This window comes from Quercus robur, chromosome 2, assembly GCF_932294415.1.
Source record: "Quercus robur chromosome 2, dhQueRobu3.1, whole genome shotgun sequence".
In the NCBI taxonomy this organism is placed as follows: domain Eukaryota; kingdom Viridiplantae; phylum Streptophyta; class Magnoliopsida; order Fagales; family Fagaceae; genus Quercus; species Quercus robur.
Genome location: NC_065535.1, coordinates 93,267,335 through 93,290,701, shown reverse-complemented (window position 1 = coordinate 93,290,701; position 23,367 = coordinate 93,267,335). Strand labels below are relative to the sequence as shown.

Here is a 23,367-nt window from a genome sequence, read left to right as displayed (position 1 = left end):
AAACGCAACTTTTTGGAAAAAGTTGCGTTTTGAGTTTGTAAAGAAAACGCGCATTTGCAAAATGGAGCTCAGGAGGTCCATAATCAGAAAGTTCGTGCGCGTTTCAACAATATTACCGTTGAGGCAGTGTTAAATTACCAAATTGCCCATTGTGCTGCTACAAAGGGCCTCTCCGTGCTACTCTGCTACAGAACAAACACTACAAACACAACAATCTTTCTCTTAAACATCTCTAAACTCAAGCATAATCAGATTATCAGAATACAAACTCAAAAACACAGTTTTAAAATTAATCAAATCATAACAATAAAAGCAAAAAAAAAAAAAAAAAAAAAAGACAAAGGACAGAAGCCAGCTGACCCATCTAGACTGGGTTGGGGATGAAGATGAGCAACAGCACGAAGATGAGAGCTCCCTGGAATGTTCTTGAATGAGGGAGAAAAGGAAAATTTTCTTATCACAGAGAGAGTTTTGGAATCAAGTAAAAAAAGAAAAAGAAAAGAGAGGGAGCTGGAGAAAGAAAGAGAGAATGGAGCTCCTGGAACGTTCTAAATGAGGGAGAAAAGGAGAGTAAAAGAGGGGGTAGAGATAGTGGACAGTGTGTGGAGGAGAAAAAAAAGAAAAAAAAAAGAAATGAAACGTATGGTTGAAAGTAAAATGAAGAAAGGAAAAATAATATAAAAAATAAAAAATCCTAATTGAGAAATGCTATCATAATATTTTCACAATATTTTCACAATAAATTTTAAGTAACAGATTGTTATTAGTTAATATTGGTTAGTAAAAAAATAATTTCAGTTGTGGGTTCAAATTAGAACTAGTAACAACTTTCCACATAAATTTTGTTGTGAAAATATTACGAAAAATGTTGTGAACGTAACACTTCTCATAATAAATTTTACGCAGTAATTTGTTATTGGTTCTCATTTGAACCTACTAATGACATTATTATTTTTCTTATCTACCATTAACAACTTGTCATATAGACTTTATTGTGAAATTTTTGTAAAAATATTGTGTCCATAACTTGCATTAAGAGAGATAATTAAAACAAAAAATTCACTTATATATATATCTTGTCATTTTTGGTAATTTACAACTCAAACCTCCACTTTTATAAGTGCTAGCCAAACACTCAGTTTTTTCAAAAAACACTTTTTAACAGTTTTTACCAAACACTTAGCTTTTTTAAAAATGCACTTTTTCATTATACACTTTTTGAAAACTCCACTTTTTCATTATGCACTTTTACAAAAAGCTGAACCAAACTCACCCTAAGTGTTCAATATGATATTGCTCTTAAAAAATAGAGCTTTTAACTGTAGATATCTTAGCAGTGGAGCTTGGGCGGTTTGGCAAAAAGAGTTTTAATATTAGTGTTTAAAATGATTTGAATGGATTGTAAAAATACGTGTTAGTATTTTTAATGTAAAAAAAATTTTAGACTATGCTTCTAATAACATATTTTCAAAAGTAAAAAAACACAATTAAATATTTAACATGAGTATGTATTTTTAAGAAAAAATGTGTGTTTTATGTGTTGCCAACACAATTTTCATGGTTGCATTTTCTTTATATATAGAATACTCGTACTTCTACTTACTCTTCTAATTTCTAATGCAATGATGGCATTAGTACTTTTTGTCATGAATATTGTCAAAAGTAAGTTTTGCAATAAAATATAGTTTTCTAAAGAATTCTTTTATTTTGAGCATTAAAATAAAAATTATACTGCATTTAGTACAAAAATTACTGTAAAGGCAAGATTTGGATTCCAAGCCCAAATGTATGGAATCCTGGTCTAATAAGTTCAATACAATGAATTTTGTAGAGTATGGGTCAAAGAACTAGGTCTAGATGAGTTGGGCAACGACTAACATGGAATTAAAAATCAATCAAACACAAATAAAAGCCATTATTGCCAAAGGAAATTCGGTCCGAGGAGACCAGAATTTGACATATACAGACCACAATATTAAGATTGTTTAGCATGCTACAGTATTCTCTCTCACTTTTTTTTTTGCCTCCTCTTCTTCATGGGGGCTCTTCCTCATTATATAGCTCCTTTCTGATCATCTGGACCTTACACTTGTTGATCATCTAGATCCCCACTTGAGTACCCATTCCATCAGACACCCCTTTTAGCCCTCTGTGAGTTGTGGCAGCCAAGGTAGCACTGTTCAGGGGTCTTCTCCACATTAATGCGGCTAGAAAAGTAGCTGCAGTGCATTTAATGTGGTGGTGGCGGCAGCTTTTCCTTAAATATTTTGAGTTTTCTTCTCTCTCACGTGTTTAGGGGGCGCACTTCAACTGCTAAAGTACACACTTGGTCTGCGTTTGTCGTATCCGAGGAGGAGTTCCTCCTCGGACCTTTTTCCCTTTGTTTCCCACTAATGAGACTTGTAATGTGGATCATTTAAGTCTTATTCTTCTCCTCGGACTTGTTAGTATCCTCAGACAAGACCCAAGGCCCAATACATTATTTTGGACCCTAGCCCCTACAATTACAAATAGATAATTTTTGTGATTAAAATAACATCGAATTCCATTTTGATAGATCACAAATAATTGAGTAAAAATGCATTAATAAAGAGTCATTATATATTTTGCTTTTATTTATATTAGTGTATAATCTCGTGTATATACACGGTATAATTAAAAACAATTACAATTATACTGTTCAAATTATACATTTTTTTAATAGAGATTTAAATTATACATGGTATTAGTTTACACATTTTTTAAACTATACATTTCTTAAATATATAATGGTTTCTTATTTTATATATACATATACATACATACATATATATGTATATATATATATATATATATTATTTAGAATTTAATTGAATTTAGACTCTTCAATTTTCGCACCTAATAATTTACTTGCCACAAAAATTTAAAAATTAGATGGATATGTAGCGTAAAATTAGACTCCAATTAAAATTCAATTTAGAATCTAATTTGATTCGGGCTCTTCAATTTTTACACTTAATAATTTACTTAGCACAAAAATTTAAAATTAGATGCGACACGTGACTCAAAATTAAGAATTTAATTGAAATCAAATTGAATTTTCTCTGAGTTTTCACTTTTAATATACATATATATTGTTAATATTGAATGAATTCTAATTTTATTTTTATATATTAATTTAGTATTAAATTTTAATATATTTCTTAATTTTAAATTAAAAAAAAATTATTTTATGCTTTGGCCCCTCCAAAGAAAAATCTTGGCTCCATCCTTGTGAACCATGAAATGTAGAGATTTTTTTTTTTTTTCTTTCTTTCAAAAAGCTCCTATTGAAATTGTCAACAATTTTAATTAAAAGAATTTTAATAGGCTTAAAGCACTTTTTGACCCCTAAAGCTCTATTATTAAAGCTCTTATATGCTTTGATCAATATATGCTTTGTGATTGTGATAAGATTTCAAATAGAAATGGTGGGAGTGTGAAATTTTTGGCCTTGTTCATGGGTAAGGACAATAAGGGCCCTCTCTATCTATCTCTTTCTCTCTCAGTATAATTCCAACTTTATTGTGTGATGTGCCAGAAAACCTTTTTTTTTTAATGTGTATGTTGCATGGCCACAATTAATTGGAAGAGATATGAGTCCCCACTAGAAATATGGCCACCAAGGTGAAGATTCATCCCTTTCATGGGCATCACAGCATGTAATAAGCTTCCCTTTATTTAATTTTGACATTAAAAATGAAATGAAAATTTCTCTTTTAAGATAAAATTTCTTTTTCTGCTCCGCAGACCCGGGTCTAGTGAATAAGATGTCATTATAGCTACGCTTAGGTGAAATACACTAATTCAAGTTGTTCCTTTACTTATTTTTTTGTTCATCCAAAAAAAAAAAAAATGCTTTCCATGCAATTATCAACTGGATATTTTTCTCTTAGTTGTTATGTTATTGGGGTCTTATAGAATTAGAAAAGGTTTGTATGAACTTATTTTTATTTTGTTTAAAAATTCAATTGTGTAAAAATGATGAGTGTAAGGTGGTGGGCTGTGCTAGTGGTGTTGGGCTGCCTCCTGCTGCACTAAGCCCAAATTTTCTGGATAAGAGAGTTGGGAACAGTCCAGCTTCAGCTTAAGTAGGTCCGGCTTGTGCGCAAACTAGGCCAGGTCTGCCAGGAACGTGTTCACAACAGACAAAACTGTTTCAGGCAAATCGTGGTAGGCAGACATAATAATAATAAAATAAACAAAAAATATCTAGCCACTTAGTGGGGAAATGACTGAACAGCCCTTGAACTCAAATACGACAGCAATATTAATCGTTTTCTTTGCGGAAGGGAAAGAACATAACAGAGAACATCAAATATTAATACGCATGGGTTAGTCAGAATATTAGGGAAATCAACCCAAAATCCAATCCGCGGGAGTAGGGCCACAAAGGAAAGAACGTTCCTTCTCAACGTAGTCAATCTCTCAGGAAAAAGGTCATGTCGTGGAGATTAACTGTCCTGAGGGAAATGGCCCTGAGTGGTTTTTCTGCACAGATGTTCTTGAGGTTTTCACAGAGAGCCGGATTTCATGAGGGAGAGAAGGGACCAATCTACCGGTGCATACCCACCGTTCTAATTCTCACTTTTTCTTTCTTTCTTGTGGTTTTCTTTCTTTCTTTCTGTTCTCACTCGTTTTCTTTGCTATTTCTTTTAAGTTTTCTATCTCTTAGTCAAAGTTCCCGTCGTTCCTCCCCCCCTCTATTCACGGCAAGACCCTCCTTTTATAGTACCTGCCGTGACCAGATTTTACTGTTTTAACCTTTAACTTCTTTTGTCTAGTCTAGGTGTACTGGTCGACCATCACTGTTCCGTCTGTGTGTCGCCCTCCCATCACTAGACAAGGAAGATTATTTTGTTTGCTAGTCTGCCGTGGCACCCTTTCCTGCTACGGTCTGGGTTATTTCTCTTTCCCTATCTCTCATGGTATGCACCTAATGGTTCCAACTCAGCTTGCCTCTTTTGGGTAGTAAGCCATCCCAGCAGGACATCTCCCCACAAGTGCCTGAGCCGAAACCTTCAAAATAGATTTTTCCCCTTTCCCCACCACCAAACCATGCTCTCTGAATCTCTGACCCCCCGACCTCACCATGCTCTGTATTGACTGGGTACAGGCTAGTAGTGCCTGGGCGTTGCGCGTGCCTTCATTCCATATGTGTCCAAAACCTGCCTGCTACTCATTCGTCTGCCGTGATTTGGAGGCTCACTGTCTGTGTTTTTTGACCTTTTATGTGGGTTGCTTTTTATTTTCCTACTCCTCTCAGGAGCTGGGCTTTATTTGATGATGGGCCTTACATTTCTTTTGGCCCACTCCTTGGTTTCCCTCATTTCTTACCATATCGTTCTGTTATTCCTGCTGTAATGATTTAATCCTGCTGGGTCTCTTTTAGGCCAACTGTTTACTCCTTCTCCCAGTGGCTTGGCATGACCACTGGTTTGCTCTTATTTATAGGCTCCTGTGTCCCTTTTGTCTTTCCCTTGGGCATCCTTGGCCCGTTTGCTTTCTTTGGGCTTCCTCGGCCCTTTTGCTAATTCTGCATTCCCATGAGTTTTTACTAACTTCATTGGGCTTCCCTGGCCCAATAACCTTATTCTCATCATTGGAATTTATGGGCCTGCCATAAACCCTTTACTTTCTTAGTTTGCATTACTTTGGGTTTGCGGCGGCCTTTTCTCGCTTTTCTAACTCATACACTGCCCATGAGATGCTATTTCTCTCTTTCCGGGCTTCTTTAAGCCCACTTGCCTCTTCAAGGCCCATTTGTTTATTTCTTGGGCCTGTGATACGTTATCCTGCCGCTTGGGCCTGATGGTTTTGCTATTTGCTTTGCCAATTCTTTGCTGCCCTTGTTATTGGGCTTTCTTTCTTTCCACTTGGATTCTCACAAATGGCCCTCAACAATGAGATAAGAAGAAGTTTTAAAAAATTTACATAAAAAATGATAAAAATATATTGATAATTTTAAATTAAAACAAACATAAGAGTTTGGTTAGTTTACACCAACAGCTCTATGACTATCTTGGGGCTTCTGACCCACACAAAATTTTAGGCTTTCAGTTTGGTTAATTTCCATGAGACTCCAACTCCTGTAATAAATGTTATTGTCAGTGTAACAAATATACTTTATTCTAATTTTAATTCGAGTCACTGCAAAACACGTTTTAGTGGGGGTAGCCTTTTTTGCAGTTTTGCACAGTTGCTTAATTACGTTAAGTGTTCAAAATGATATTGCTCTTAAAAAATAGAGCTTTTAATTGTAGATCTTAGTAGTGGAGCTTGCAGCTGTTAGGCAAAAGAGTTTCAATATTAGTTTTCAAAAGGGATAATTACACTTTACCCATATTAGTTTTTAAAAGGGATAATTACACTTTACCCACCTGTAGTTTGCATCTAATTTGGTTTGCTTATCTGTGGTTTCATTTTTGACACTTTACCCACCTATGATTCCCTCTGTTACTCCTCCGTAAACCACCTCCAATGCAGACGTTACTCTAACACATAAACTCATAAAAAACAGAACCTAAAACAGATCAAACACTCCTCACTCCCAAAACACACTCTCATCCAACGTGCTCACCAAACGAAGATCACAATACAATGTGCTTGAGATAATGGATTGAGAAACTCCTAGGTTTTGATCATGCAAGCAAACCGAGCAAGAAGGAGACACATTGTTCAGCATTTGAGCTGTTGCAAATAGAATTTTTTATTTTTGGTGCTTGTTCCATTCGTCTTCTCTTGATTGGGTGAGTTCTTGACTTTGTCAGCTTCAAGTTTTGGTTTTCTTTTACTGTCATATGCTTTGTTCATCTGATTTTAAGTAGATCCTTTTAATTTTTGAAACTTAGGGTTTTAAAATTCTTTTTTGAAATTGGGTTTTTGCTTGCTATGTCTTCAACTGGCAATGGGTCTACAACTAGTGGTTTCTACCATGCCTTAGATGGCCATTTATGTACCCATGAGAATTGTGTCCTACGAACAAGTCGTAAATCTAGTAATTATGGAAGAAGATTCCTCGGTTGTAGTCAATTTAATGTAAGAAACAATTTCATTGGTGTATTTCATTTGAATTGAATTGAATTATTAATTGTGATTAATTGTGAACTATGAAATTAACTGTTGTAATTGCTAACTGCTAAGCATTGAGCACAGTGGAAGAGAGAGTGAGAGAATATAGAGAAGCAATTGGATTAGAACTGATAGCTAAATAAAAGAAAAGAAATCTACAGAAGTGTGTTTTTTTTTTCTTCGTTCAGCAATTTTCACACTGGTTTTTTAAAGGGCTTTTGTTTGCTCTATCTCAGCTTTGCCACTCATTCAATAAGGTAGTGTTTGCTTTTCAAAAACTTTGCTTGATTTGATTTTCAAAAGATGCATTGCTAGTTTGTGATACCCATTGAATTGATCTAAATGGGATTTTTTTCGTTTATGAATAGTGAACCAAAGTTAACTTTTTTTTTTTGGAAGAAAGATAAAAATGGAGTTGAGTTGGCCTTTAGTGGTCACTTGGGGTTACAGAACTTACTGAGCTGATTTTGGTGTTTTGTTGAATGGAAATGTATCTGCTTGACTTTCCCTTCGTTTTCTCTGAATCCCAATTACGCTTTTGTTTCCTTTTTTGGGTTCTGTGAGTCTTTTACTTTATTATTAGGAAAGTTTTCTTCTTGTTTTTTGATTCGGGTTTGTGGGTTTAGTATTGTAAATTGGATGGACAGGGCTTTATCCAAGACTAAAATTTTCCTTAAATTCTATGTTTCAGACTTTTTGAGTTTTATTTCAGTTGATTAGAAACCAGTTCTGGGTTTGCATGTTTTTTAGGATTTAACTCGTTCAAGTGAAAAAAAGCATATCTGGGCATCTTTGTTTCATAGGTTTAACTGGTTTTTCATTAATTTTGAGTGTCGGTCCCAAGTTTGGAAAAAAAGGAGGGTTGGTTTGCAGACTTGCAATAGGTTAATGCCATTATAAAATTTTAAGTTACTTTGTTATAAATGGATCTACTACAGATACATGTTGGGGCGTCCTCAAAAATGACCCCAAAATTTGGGATTAGGGCCTGGTGGTGGTTTTTTTTTTAAATAATGGGTTTGGTCACAAAATTTGTCGGTGCCTTATTTGTGTTAGAGTATTGGTCATAGTTATTATCAATCATCACCTAATTCGCCATTATAGAGCGTGATGAATTTGATTTGTAAAATTCAAAAAAAAAAGGGGGCTTTTACAATTGTGTTCAAAGTGATGGATTCGCATAAACTTAGTTATTGGAATTCCATATTTCATATTTCGTTGCCTCATAAATTAGCCAAAAATAGTTGCAAAAAACTGCCTTTTTCTTTTGTTCAATATTTTATTTTATTTGTTTTTTATTCAACTCTTCTTGCTTAATTTTTCATTGAACTGTAGAAAGGTGCCTCCTTTATTCCATGAGGCTATGGGGTGACAATATCGAAGCTCTTCGTATTGCATCTGGTACTATTTTTAATGTGGTGGCTGATCTCTTCTTATGATGATTTTCTTTCAGCTTCGTTACTTTTGGATTCTGGATTTTCTTTCAGCTTCGTTACTTTTGGATTCTGGATTTATACGTATATATGTATATGGTTTCATAGTTTTAACCTTCATCAATCTCACCCAACTCTGAGGTTTTGATTCCATCAATAAACTCACACACACACACATGGACATAAAAATAGTCTAAGTTCAATTCAGAAATTAACATGCTTTGTAATGTAGTAATAAAAGAACATCTTTATATTGAGCATTGTAATTTTTCTAATACTATCATTGTTAATTTTCTTATTGTATGGTCACTTTTTCCTCTTTTAATAAGTCTTATTCTATGGTCACTCCTAGCATGTCTACAGAGTCTCCAGTGATTGAATTCCTCCTTCAGGATGGATAAAAGGAAAGGGAACTAGTCATTTCCCTGATTATAAAATTTTAGTCCCATGCTATTAGTGGAGCTGATTTATCATCTACTAGAGACTATCGTACTTATCTTATAATTACCATAATCCTTATAGTTTTTAAAAGAGGCTTTTGACCTTGGTCTTTATGTTATTCCTAACCCTTTGAGACAAAAATGATTCTTTCAGATTCTTGTATGGAAGGTGGTTCCTAAGTATAATGCTCCATCTTCGACAAGTCCTATGGAAGACCATATTGATTAAAGCTATCCATTTTCCAACCATGTCCTATTTCATTATCAGCAGTTTGAAGCTGTTCATATGGATAAACTTGCTGGTCATGGAGGATCAATCTTCCGCATAACCTGGTCCTCTGATGGTTCCAATCTGGTATCTGTCTCTGATGATCATAGGTGAATTAGTTTCTTCATTAATACCATTCTAATTGTTACTACTTGTTCTTTATCTTGGAGGAGTGATTCCACACAATAACCGGTTTCTTGATTTGTGCAGTGCTCGTGTTTGGGTGGTTCATACTGAAAGAAATGGTTCTGACAAGCCTGGGTATTCTATTGCGCCTGAACTTGATGGTGTTGTGCTGTTTGGTCACAATGCCAGAGTTTGGGATTGCTGTATTAGTGATTCTGTAAGCTTTACAAAATCCTTGTTCATTTTATTGTGTCTTCTTTTTTAACAACTTAGGACAAAAGAAAATAGTTTATTGACATTAGTTTAAAGTTCATTTTAAGTGTTCTTAAATTTTTTTCTCAATATGAAAATTTTTTACATATGTGAAGCTGTTAAATGAATAAGAATTTGTTTTCATTATGAGTTCGTAATAGAATTTATTTTCATCATCTTGCTGGGTTGGTTTAGCATGTGACTAAAATGTCCTTCTGAGCATTATTGTTAGAGTGGTTTAGATTAAAGATATACAGACAAATGAAAACAGGTAGTAAAAGGATTGATAGATTGCATTTAATGGTTAAGGTCAAACCAATATAACGTTTTTGTGATTAAGAACAGCTCAATCGATTATTATTATTATTATTATTACATAGTTTTTGTTCTTTAATCTTATTATCTTTTAAATATGTTTAATTTATTAGATCAACACTTTTTTCTTGGTTAGAATTGTCTTCAAGTATTACGTTTTATGACCTTAACAGGATGGATTGAATTACATTAGAAATGTGATACTGGTTTGATTTTATACAGATTTTTATGTAATTAACTAAAAACCCCTCTTGTCATTTCTAAACATTTCTTTTGCACCTTTTAGTGTCTTGGTTCTTCTGGCTTTAAGACCGTAAGCGGTTTGCTTTTTCCTTTAGGGTGATTTTTGCAATGCTCTTCTTTTTATTGTTATTCTGGGCAGGGATAATATCACCATACTGTGACATGGTGGAGTAGGAGTAGGAACCAAAAAAAAAAAAAAGAAGAAGAAAAGAAATCACAATACCTAAAAGTGAGAAATGCTTTTGGAACAAATTATAAGTGGTAAACTGTTATGTACGGAGTGTTTTGAACACAATTGTAAACTTCTAGAATCGAAAGTTTCCTTTTTTTTTTTTTTTTTTTTTGTAAAAGAATTTGATTTGTTTTGTTTGCTGTTTGATTGCTGATAAATTGGACGGAAAGCCAAGAAAAGGAAATTAATGTTTTTGGGCTCTACCATGCGTTGGTTTCTGTGGGTTTGGTTTGCTTAAAAAGATTTGAAATTTGCAACTCTTTTGTTGTTTTATTTGGTTTTCTTGGCAAGCAAACAGGGGTTGTGATACTCTTTTCTTTTTAACCTTTTTGTCAAAGTTCAAACTTTTGATTAATATTTAGTGTTTGCTTTACTCACCAAGTACCCTGTCCCTCAGCAGAGGAGTAATAGAGAAAGAGTAATGAAGTACTCTGTTATACTGCAAAGTTAGTTTTATACACAGGAGTGTTTTTTATTTTATATATATATATATATATATATTTTTTTTTTTTTTTTTTTATGTTGGTAATTGGTTATTGTAGAATCAGAAAATATGTTTGAAAAAAATTATTGTGTATTGGTTTTGGGGTTCTTTTTAGTTCGCAATTGATTTCTTGATGGGTTTTTACCTTTTATTCTTTCACATGATTGTTGGGTATTTTGAATGATTGAATGATTAGTTCATCAATTCAGTCATGGTGATGTGCCCATTACTGTTTCCATAACCTACTCATGCATTTGTTATTGTGGAAGTAAATTTGGACGTTCAATAGATGAGCGATTCTGAATTTATTATATTCTGGTTGTAGTTGTAGAGGTTTAAAGTCCTGGTAAACTAATCACCTAGGTGTGTAATTCTTTGTGTTTTGAAGTATGGTTAGCTGTTGACTGTTGTTTGTTCCAAAGAGAAACTATGGAAGTTTCTATTTGATGCGGTACGAGTCTAGCTATGTGGAATTTTGGGCACTGAATTAGATTAGGGCCAAGCATATGAATGAAGAGAAAGGTAGTCCTTAAAATCATAGCTGGAGTCACAGATTTTTGTCTTTAGAGATGGGATTCTTCCATGTATTATGGTAATTGCCAGCTGGGTGAAAATTAAAATTTTCTTCTATTTCCCTAGAAATATTAAAAGTGGTCCTTTTTTTTTTTTTGATAATAAAAAAGGACTTGTTAATGAGCACTAGCTCAAATGGAATCTCTTCCGCTTTTAAAAGCATTACCAATAAAAAAAATTACGGTTCTATGACTTATATTGTCAATATGATTATTAGGGAGTTAAGATTACTTGGGGCATGTAGAAATTGGCATCCAAAGGTGGGATCCTCACATGGGGATACAACTTAACTCTGTTGGTTCCTTATTTGTGATGTTAGCTTTAAAGGGGGAAAAATAAGGTTATATAAAGATGCCTTTTGCGCACTGGCCTCAACTTTATTTTTTCCTTATTATTATTTTAATTAAAGATGCATGTTATACTTGTTGAGGAACAATATTTCTATATATGTAAATAATTAATGGATTTGGATTATGTTTTCATGATATCAACAAAGATATAAAGGGCTTGAGCTGCGCCTCTGACTTGTGGAAATATCATACCATGGTCTGGATTTTTTTTACTCTTGTTGTTTGTGTTGTGTGCTTTGTAATGATTGTCAGTTTGGCGTTGACTGCATTGTTATACAAGATTCTATAAATGCCTTGCATGGTCTCTTTAGACTTATGAAATTTCAAGACCTCAATTGATGAAGCATCTTTTGGCTTTTACGTAGAAGTCTCATCACCTATTGAGAGTTTATTGTCTATGCTATAGAACATGTGCTTGGTATTCGTCAACCAGTTGTTCTATTATTCTCCTTTATTGCTTTTAGTCAATATATTTATATTTTAACTTTTAAAGTAAAATTTAACTTAATAGGCTTCTTATATACAAGCAATTAAGATTGCAATATTTTTCCTTTAAAATATATAATTTAAACAAAATCTTAGAATTAATGTTTGTCCTTAGACATGTTAAGGAAGTAAAGCCTTGTAGTTTGAACAACTGCAATTTTTGGAAGTGTTGAAGGATATTTTTAAACACTTTGGAACTTTGACTGTGGTATTAGCTTGGAACTCTGATGATGGTTAGAGACAATATTATGTATTTGATAATATATTTCTATGTTAATATAATGTTAGTTTGGAGACATTTGTGGTGTTATCTAATTACATTTGTGGTATTGTCTTAGAGGAGTTAAAATTATTACAGGTTATTTGTAATAGAAATGTGGTTTTAGAACCCGGGAAGGAAAAAAAAAAAACCTATAGCGGCGGGCAAAAACAGCCGCTGAAGTACTAAAATTATGATATAATTGAAGACTTATAGTGGCTTTTATAGCCCGCCGCTAAAGTTTCACACATATAGCGGCGGGCGTAACCGCCGCTAAAAGGTACATAAGGTATGTTGTACATGAAGCCCTATAGTGGCGGGCCTATCCTGCCACTAAAAGGCCATTTGACCTGTATGGCAAAGCCCGCCGCAATAGACCAAAAGCACCGCTAAATGGTAGATCTATTGCAGCGCTTTTTGCGACCGCCGCAATCGACCTATAGTGGCACTGCAGCACTGGCGGGACAGCCCGCCGCAATAGCACCTGCTGCTATTGGTCAAATGTACCTTTAGCAGCACTTTTTTGGGCTTTAGCGGCGCTTCTGGCCCGCTGCAATAGCCCCTTTTTCTTGTAGTGCGGACAGCTTTGATTGTAATGACTACCGCATCTAAATATGCAATGATGGTGACAACTAAAATTCTCCACTCTCTAGCTGAACCTGCTGGGAAGCTCACTTTAAAAATTGACAAATGCGCCCAAGTTGATATGAAAAGGGTCCATGCTCTTTAATTTTGTTTGTTTTATTTTATAGCTTTTATAGGACATGAAAAAAAAAAAATCCTTTTATGGTACAATTCTACCATAGATTCATCATGCATGCTGTCTTTGTCATCTAGAGATTTGTTCATGTAATTCCCCATTTCGAATAAGATCGGAATATAGGAATCTCGGAAGATTGATCGGATATTCGAAGAGATTTGGATATAAAATACCTTTACAAAAATTAATACATTTGCAAGTCGCAACCGAACCTTGTGGATGTAAAGGAATTGTCATGTTCTTATCATTAATGTCCATTTAATCAGCTTATTTATTGTCAGTTTATTTGCTCAAAAGTTAGGCAAAAAGTGATTTTATTCCAATAAAATCACTTTTTACTTCACTTTTGAGTAAATAAGCTGGTCATATATACTAGCACGCACAACAAGATTTAGGTTTTGTTTATTTTGACATAAATATTTTTTTTTTAAGGAAATTTTTTTCAGTTGAATGGAAAAATTGTTTGTTTCATGGAGTTTGGCTGTGTTCATGCAAATTATCTAGAAAACATTTTTTTGGCATTTGGCTCTATGAAAAATCACAAATGTTCCCATATTTTATATATTACAACAAAATTAACTTAATAAATAAGTAAAATCAAAGTAAATTATTGAAAATTACACTAATAAGCACAATTAAAATAATAATGCAGTAGCATAAATAAATAAAATACTTAACAAAAATTATTTAACTAAGCTTACACATTCATATGCATACCGACAAACACTTGAACCTTCCATATGAAACTTGAAAGTTTTTTTTTTTTTTTTTTTTTTTGTGACTTTTAAAAGTTTGGAGGTGATTCCTAAAGTTCTAAGATATAAGGTTGTCATTTTGGAGGTTTCAAGGGGGTATTTTCATGATGTCAATGGTTTTAGGGCATATATTTGTCATTTTGGTGGTTTTAATGACATTTCAATCATATTAAAGATTTTGAAGGTATTTTATTCATTTTGGGGATTCCTAGATTATTTTGATCACTTTGCATGTAGTAGACCTGAAAAATGGGTCAAGTTAGTTGGATTTAGGTTCGACTTATTTGTATACGTATGGGTCAAATTAGGTTTGAGTAAACTAAAATGGGTCACATATCTTACGACCCTTTCAAGATCTTATGATTCATATCTTTTCACATAAAATAAATAAAAAGGAACTTGAGTATAATCTTTTTTTTTTTTTTTTTTTTCAATACAAAAAAGGAGAAAAAATAAAGATAAAAATACTCAAATATAAAAAGTTAAATAATATATAAAATTTTGCAATGTTATAGTATATAAAATGTGAAGTAAAGTTAATAGAATGATAATATTTCAAATTTTTCTTAGAAAATGAAATCATGGTAGGATCATACAAAGGTTAAGTTTGGACAGTGTTTGTTTAGCCCAAATAATTTAAATAAGTTTAAAAAGAGTTTTTAAAAGAAAATAATATCTTATAGAAAATAAGCAACAACAAAGAAATTTCACAAATTTTATTAAAAAAAACATATGTACTATATTGATATAGATTTTATTAACATAGTTTACTCTTAGTGAAACTTTATTACCAAAGTTTTAAAAATTTTAAAATACTGATGATGATATGATTCAAATTCAATCATTAAAATTTTTATATGTTAGGTTCCAAGGCTTTAGGAACTAAATGTATTAGAACTTTATTATGTATTATGTTGGCAAACAATGATCAAAACATAGAGTCTAGGTTAGACTTGCTCAAAGTGTGTTTATTTGTAAAGTTAGAATCGAGTGATTGTAGAATGTACTAGACTATATCTGCAAGGCTCGATCGATTGAACCTCGTGCAGATTATTTTTTCTGCAAAATTTCCAACTCAGCCCAAGCCCGTTTGATGTGTTAAGGTTTTATGTTTTACTCCAAGTATAAAAATAAAAACCCTAGCTACGTTTTAGAGGTCTTTGATGTGCTACGTGTTGAATCTCTTGTGAGATCTAGAGGTGTTTACCTTCATACACACTTAGGGTTATCAAGATCAAGATTCATGTCAAGAACTTGGTGATCGCTTCAGTTGCTACATAAAGAATTTAAAGAAGATCTGAAACCTTTGAGTAGAGTCTCAAAGTCACAAGTGGAAGTACTTATGGTTGCAGTGGATCAAGGAAAGAAGTAGTCCATGGATTCAGAGCTATCACGTGGTCGTGGTAGTAAGTTTTCTACTCGAGATAGAAATAGGATGTTAGTGGTCTAAATCTTATTGTACAAATTTCAATTTTTTCATAGTGGATCCGTTTTACCTTGAGGATAGCTAAGTTAAATCCTCCCTAGATTTTTTACTGATTTGGTTTTCCTAGTTTATCATATCGTGTGTTCTTTATATTTCCGCATTACTTACATGATATGATGTGAATGTGTTAACCTAGATTTGTATAATTTATCTAAGTAATCACTTGGCTAAATAACTAGGTTAAACAACTTGTGTTTTAAGTGGTCTAAAAATGTACAAGTGGTATCAGAGCAGGTTAGCTCTTGTATTTAGATCATTTGATCTAAGAGTTAATCCTTGATCCCTGTTGTCATGGAACACGGTCACTCTCTTGTGATCCCAACTCACTTTGATGGGAACAACTATGTCTACTGGAAAATAAGAATGAAAGCATTCCTGAAATTTATTGATGAGAGAGTTTAGAATTCTGTTAAATACGGATGGAAGAAAACGACTACTCTAGTAAGTGAGTGGTCAACTTCTCAAAAAGAAGTAGCCACTTTTAATAGCAAAGCCATGAATGCTATTTTTAATGCTGTATCCATGGAGGAATTCAAGAGAATCTCTAATGTTGAGGTTGCAGCAATTAACTACCAGATTTGAAAGTATTAAAATGTCTGATGATGAATGTTTTGATGAATTCTATGCTAAACTGAATGATATTGTTAACTTTACTTATAATTTAGGTGAAATTTATGATCAACCTAAGATTGTTAGGAAGATACTTAGATCCTTAACTAAGGACTTTAGACCCAAAGTGACTGCTATTACTGAAAGTAAGGATGTAGACTCCATCCTTGTAGATGAGCTTGTAGGATCTTTCAAGTCTTATGAGCTAGACTTACCTAAGACAAACAAATTCAAATTAACGGCTCTTAAGTCAAATGATGATGTTGATGTGAATGGATTTGATGATGATTTCTCTTTTACAGAGATTGTATATCTTGCTAAGAACTTTAAAAACTTTCATAGAAACAACAACAGAAGGGTAAGAGGTAAAAACAATGTTGAATCTAGGAATTTTAAGAGGAATGAACCCACTAAAGTGAACAATACTGATAAATCTGAAGAAAAAGTAGGTCAAACCTCTAATAATTCTTTGGGTCAACAATGTTTTGGTTGTCAAGGGTGTATGTTTTTAGACCCTTTAAATACAACCAAATTAACCTAATTATTTAGCCAAGTGATTAATTTATAGGGTAAATTATTCAAATTTAGGTTAACACAAGTAAATCATATCATTGAAACAATGCAGAAAATAAATAACACAACAATATGATAACCCAGGAAAACCAAACCGGTAAAAAACCTGGGGAAGATTTAACCTAGTTATCCTCAAGGTAAAACAGATCCACTATGAAAGAATTGAAATTTTACAATAGCGACTTAGACCATTAACATCATATTGCTACCTCGCGTAAAATTTACTATCATGACCATATGACAGCTTCGAGTCCACAGACTACTTTTTTGGATTCACAGCAACCACAAGTACTCCCACCTGTGTATTTCTTTAAGCTCTTTATGCAACAACTGAAGCGATCACGAAGCTCTCGACATCAATCTTGATCTTGATAACCCTAAGTATATATGAAGGCAAACACCTCTAGATCTCACAAAGAGATTCATACACACAACATAAACAACAATAATAAAACATGGCTAGGGTTTTTTTTTTACACTTAAGGCAAAACATAAAACCTTACATGTCATACGGGCTTGGGCTGAGTTGGAAAATTTTGTCGAGGAAAGTGTCGAGAAAATGGTCGTCGACAGATACAGGTATCGAGGAGGTGTCGAGGAACAAATCAGCAGATACCAAATCAAAATCTCGATCGATCCAGCAGGTGTCGAGAAGCTATCGAGGAGGCAGAAGCATTCTCGATCGATCCACCAGGTGTCGAAAAGCTATCAAGGAGGCAGAAGCATTCTCGATCGATCTACCAGGTGTCGAGGAGGTATCGAGGAGGTGTCGAGCAAGCTTTTAAAACCAATTTTTCAAGATGTGAAAAACACAGACATGAATGCAATCCAACATGCAACTCAACCAATGATCCAATCAACATATTAAGCTCTCAAAATCATCTCTCAAAAAAATTTTAAGCACATGGATCCTCAAAAAGACACACACACACTAAACAAGTCTAACTAATTCTTATATTTCAAAAACAAGTCAAGACAGTTTAGTGAGCATACATTAACACATGTAAAACCTTGTGATAGCCAAATCATATTGTACCTGCACATGTATCAAGAATAACAAAGAATATTGCGTGTTGTGTGTGAAAAACATTGTAAGATTGCATATATGTATACAAGTTACGACGATTTGAGATATGAGAAAATCACTTTAACTCACACACAATCACAACTGCTTGATGGGGACTATCACCTTCGAGGTACATCCTATAACTCCCACATCTCTTAGAATACACGCTTGCAATCATTTTTAAAGCATTTTTGATCTTTTTGTTTTTTTTTTTTTTTTGCATATTTTTTCTTTTAAGCATATCATGCATGGACATATTAAAGAGAGAAAAGAAATACCCAATGATATTTGACATTCCAATTTTGCTATGCCTAAACACACAAATATCATTGACACTGCACTTTTGTTATGCCGAAGCATACAGGTGTCATATTATGATTGGCGGGCAACAGTGGTAAGATGGTTATTAATTGCCTTTCTCTCAGGATTTTTTAGTCCTTTCTTGTCAAAGAGAGTGATATAAGTGTTAAGTACAAGAGATAACTTAATCTTACCCATCACAAACAAGAGCCACAAAGCTCACTTGCTTAGTTATGCATAGAGATGCTCATCTAAGCTACAAATGATATAAAGTTTAGAAGACTTTGTTTCAATGGTCATCCAAGATACACAAGTACCAATGTACACAAAACACACACTGTTTTTGTATTTTTCTAATTTTTTTCAATTTATTTTTATTTTTATATGAAAAACAAAACAAAGCAAAACTGAAAAATAACCAAACAAAAACATGTTAAACAACCAAAGCATAAAAACTAGATTGACTCAAAACTTGAAAGCAAAACACATAAGTAATGCACACACAAAAACAAGAAGAGAGAGAGAAAAGTGACAGAATCACTTGGAGCCCTTTTCCTTCCACACCTTGGAAAAATATTTCCTTTTATTAAACCCTTGAATCAGCGGTGAGGGAGAAAAACCGTTCAAGTTCGAAAGGAACATGAGGGCTTTGAGAAAATCTCCAAGGGGAGCAAGAGAGGATTGAAACTGATTCTGGTTCCCAGATACTATCATGTCGTTACTCTGTTGAGTGGCAAGCCACTTGTAGTAATTTGGTCAAGTATGACCGGCAGCTCCATAATGATGACAGAGATGCTGCTTCTTTTGTTTAGGCTTTTGAGAGTTAGCCTTCTTAGTCCTAGGGTTTTTAACATCTATCTTCTCAAGCTTGGGGGGTGCTCCTAAGATAGATTTACCCTTGTCTATGTTCTCACTAGCTAATTCAGTTTTAATCTCATTGTTCTCAATTTTAATATTATTAGCAGGAGGAACAAAAACAGTAGTACTAGAAGAAACAATATTAGTGGAAGAGAGACCATACCCTAAGCCTATTCGATCTGAAGCAGATTTCTGAATGCTTAGCATCTCATCTAGCTTTGCGCTTGAAGTCCTTTCCAGTTAAGCTTTGACTTGACACAGCTCTGCTTCAAACTTCTTGGTCTTCTTAGCCAAGAAATTCTTTTCAAACCTCAGTGCTCCAATGGTCTGATTAGCCTTGTTAAACTTTGTGGAAAGCTCCTTGCGGTCAAGTTCCACATCACTGAGTTTCTTGGTGGTTAGCTTATACAGTTTCTCATGCTTCTCAGAAAGCTTGTACAGTTTTTCATAGGCTGTATGAATGTCATCTTGATCATCCATCTTCTCAAACTTAGATTCCATCAATTCCTCTTCGTCAACCACATCTTCAACAATCCCATCAGTAGGATTAACAGTGGCCGTGAAGGCATTTAAGATTCCGTCATCCTCATTGTCGGAATCATCTTCAGGCTCGTTGTCACTCAGGGTAACAGCAAGTGCCTTGCTCTTCGCAATACTCTTGAAATATGTAAAACACTCATTCTTCATGTGACCAAAACCTTGACAGCCAAAGCACTTAGGTCCTGCGGGAACAGTGTACTGACCACCTTCCTTAGTATCCTTCTTCTCTTTGTCTTGGCCTTTAAACTGAGAGGAACTGAATTGTCTGCGGTCCTTGTCAAAACCCTTTCCATTTGCGTTCTTCATAAACTTCTTGAACTACCTGGTGATGTAGGACTTCATCTTGGAATCTTCATCATCAGAAGACTCATCTGTCTCACTGCTCTTGGCCTTCAGTGCCATGATCTTTGCCTTTACCTGTCTTGCCAATCCTTGTCAACCTTAGCTCGTAGGTCTGCAAGTTTCCAACCAGCTCGGTAAAAGGAATCTAATCAATATCCTTTGATTCCTCCATTGCTATGATCTTGGTATGAAATCTCTCAAGTAGAGATCTGAGCACCTTCCTTACAATCTTGGGTTCAGGAATGGTTTCCCCAAGATTGAAGGCTGAGTTCACTATGTCCTTTAGCTTGGCATAGAACTCATCGAATGACTCATCCTCCTCCATTTTTATCTCTTCAAAGCTTGTAGTGAGCCTCTGAATTTGCAGCCTTTGTACCCTCATAGGTTGTCTAAAGGATGGTCCAAGCCTTCTTGGTAGTTTTAGTTGAGGATATCTTCTTGAACTCCTCATTGGTGACTGCACTGAACAACGCATTCAATGCTCTGCCATTGAAGTTTGCCGCCTTAATCTTGGCATCATCCCAGTCGACTGGCGCTTCTATAGGCTTAGTCTAGCCTATCTCCATAGCTTGCCACACTTTCTTATCTAAAGACTGCAAGAAAGCTCTCATGCGTACTTTCTAGTATGCATAGTAAGTGCCATCAAATAAAGGAGGTATGATTAATGATTGTCCTCTATCCATGACAAACAGGGGTCAATGGATCAACACAGCAAAGATTAAACCCTAATCAGAGTATGCCTGCTTTGATACCACTTGATAGGCCACAAACTGAATGACCCCTTGTGATAAAAATTAATTAATTAATTAGTCAAGTTATTAATTAATCAATTTATCATGCAAACAGGTGGTAACACAAATAAATTACCAATAAACTAATTATGCAGCGGAAAATAAATAACATGGTGATTTGTTTACGAATGAGGAAAACCTAACGACAAAAACCCCACCGGGTGATTTTCAGGTCACCACTCCCGAAACTCCACTATTATTACAACAAGCAGTTACAAGTAAATGAATCCCAAGTACCTTAACAACCTACAGTTGAACCCTTACCCCAATACCCAATTGGACTTGTTCTGTAGTGACAGTTTCCCTTTCTGATGCACGACTCCCAAGTACGTGACTAACCAATTGCGTGGATCCCAGTACGCGACTTCAATCACCAACTAAGAAGATTGTTGGTTGCAAAGTTCTTCAGTTCATCCACACGATGAAGATCAAGAAGATGCTTGATCACAAAACCCTACGGTGTACATACACAGCAACTTCTTCAAGAGAAAGAGATGAACTAGGGCAAGAACTTCGTCTCCGATCACAATTTGCTTGAACAGAGTTTGTTCAATACTTGTGCAACTTGTGAACTATTTGACGGCCCTTAAAACAATCCTTTTATTTGTCTAGGGTTAGGAGAAAAGAAAGCCCAAAGACATATTCGCGGATCCCAAGAAAATCATATTAGAATTTTGAAATTCTTAAACCTCGACAGATAGGAGGTGTTGAGCAAGAGTCGAGCACACCAGTCTTTGAAATAGCTTTCTTAAGCTCGATAGATGCAGCTGTTGAGCCAGCTGTCGAGCTTTAATGAATTTGCACTATCAACTTGTTTTCTTGGACAGACTTGAAGGCTTCAACACTTGATCTTGAAACACGGTTTTTTGAAGTATTTAAACACATCCTAGATCTATCCAAATACAAGTAAAGTGCGTTTTGTCAAATGATAAGCCAATTACATAAAGTAGTGACATATATTCCTAACAAGTGAAACACATATGTCCTAACAAAACTAATGGGTTAATGTTATATTCGGGTTGACATGACTAACCCATTTAATAAATGGGTTGAGTTAGTGTCCAATCTATGGAACTTGTTTAACCTATTTAATTAAATGTCATTTTACCAATATCCATTTCAAACCCTAAGTATATAAACTTATTAGTTGTTGTAGTTTATTTTCTTTGACATATTATGATTAATTATTTGTGATATAGAGATATACTTTAATTTTGAATGATTATCTGTTATGCAATTGCTCATTATTTTTGAATTTTTTATTAAAAATATTTATTTGTTTTGGTTTTTTATAATTCATATCAATTTGGTTAATGCTAAAATTTGTTTGTTTGTGTGTGTGTGTGTGTGTTTTTTTTTTTTTTTTTTCCTTTTCATTTTGATAAAATCTAATAAACAGGTCAACACAATTGACCCGTTTAATAAATGAGTCGTGTTAGGGTTGAGAAATCTTGACCCGTTTAATATACATGTTGAGTTAGTGTTGACCTATATAGTCGGATATTTATGAGTTTACACGACACGAACCTAATATGTGAACACAAATTGTCACCCCTAACTGCATACACCTGAGGAAATAATCAGATACTTGAAAAGATCTAAATACCTTCGTTTGTAAAAAAAAAAAAAAAAAAAAAAAAAAAAAAAAAGGATTTGCAAACTTGACACAGGGTTAATTAGTCAAGAGTGGGAGTTAAACCAATATTAATTGCCCCATGAGTAGAGTTTTAAAGTCATACATTGTGATAAGATTCATTTTTAGTTCATTGTTGTTGATGTTAGAGCTCAAATTCAATGACAATGGAATATTACCTATATTAGTCTCTAGACAATGGAATTACCTGCTGCGATGCTCTCTATTGAGGGGAAAATTTTGATGTTCCCAAATTGAATATGAGGTAGCCAAGCCGAAATTCGACGATAGACTCTTGGAAAAAAGCCCAAAGGCTTTCAGTGTCGTGTAAGCCCGCCTAAGCAAGAGATAGAGGTTGCACCCTGACAAGAAGACAACAACAAAGAATAATAAACACGTTACTGTTGTTAGTTTGTTATATTATTAGTCCTTTTACAGTATCATAGTTCAAATCAGTCCTCCAGCGGTAAGGGTAAAATTACACTTAGTCCAGAAAAAACAGATTTAAATAATCCAATGGTCAATGATTAAATAAGTTTAGGAATATGTTAACTTCTGGGGGTCCTTGCATGTCTTGTTTAGGAGAGTTCATAGTACTTTCAGCCATCATTACATCAATGTGAGGAAAAGTTCAATTGTTACATATACAATATATCCTTCAACCGTAAAATAAAAAAGTAAAAATTAAAGGTTCCATGGGAAGAGATAGTTTCCAAAACATTTTGGCCTTCATCGTAATAATACTAAATAAAGATTAAAGGCTTCATTGTTACAAATAAAAGAGAAAAAATAGGATGGAATGAAGGGAGAGAGGGATCCCAGCTCAGTGCAGCAAGTATTAGACTAAGATTTTGGTGAGTGTGTGTTCATAAGGCATGAATGAGACAATATGGGCTGTTTTGAGTGAGTGGGATGAGATTAACTCTGAGGTTAAGGCTTTTTGTGAGTAGTGGGAGGCATTTATGAGCTATGATTGTGTAAAAGAAAGGAAAGAATGTCTGAGGTTAGATGAAGGTGGGCTGAAGGGGATGAGTAGTGAGCTTATGGAGAGCTAAACTACTAGCAAAATGGCAAATAGACTAGGGGTTTCAGAGGGAGTAGCTG

At 34.2% G+C, this 23,367-nt stretch overlaps 1 protein-coding gene and 1 long non-coding RNA gene across 5 annotated transcripts in view; one reads left to right on the top strand and one right to left on the bottom strand.

The window, feature by feature from the left end:
• Positions 1 to 23,367, bottom strand: part of LOC126715895 (potassium channel AKT2/3) — a 66,061-nt gene that overhangs the window by 28,111 nt on the left and 14,583 nt on the right. The window lies entirely within an intron of this gene.
• LOC126715896 (uncharacterized) lies at positions 6,515 to 9,758 on the top strand. Of its 3 annotated transcripts, XR_007651951.1 has the most exons (4): positions 7,102 to 7,346; positions 8,425 to 8,490; positions 9,117 to 9,340; positions 9,441 to 9,758. It is a non-coding gene; the product is annotated as an uncharacterized LOC126715896 (long non-coding RNA). The 3 variants fall into 3 exon arrangements; XR_007651949.1 differs by lacking the exons at positions 7,102 to 7,346; positions 8,425 to 8,490 and adding an exon at positions 6,515 to 6,767; XR_007651950.1 differs by lacking the exon at positions 8,425 to 8,490 and having other exon boundaries at positions 7,112 to 7,346.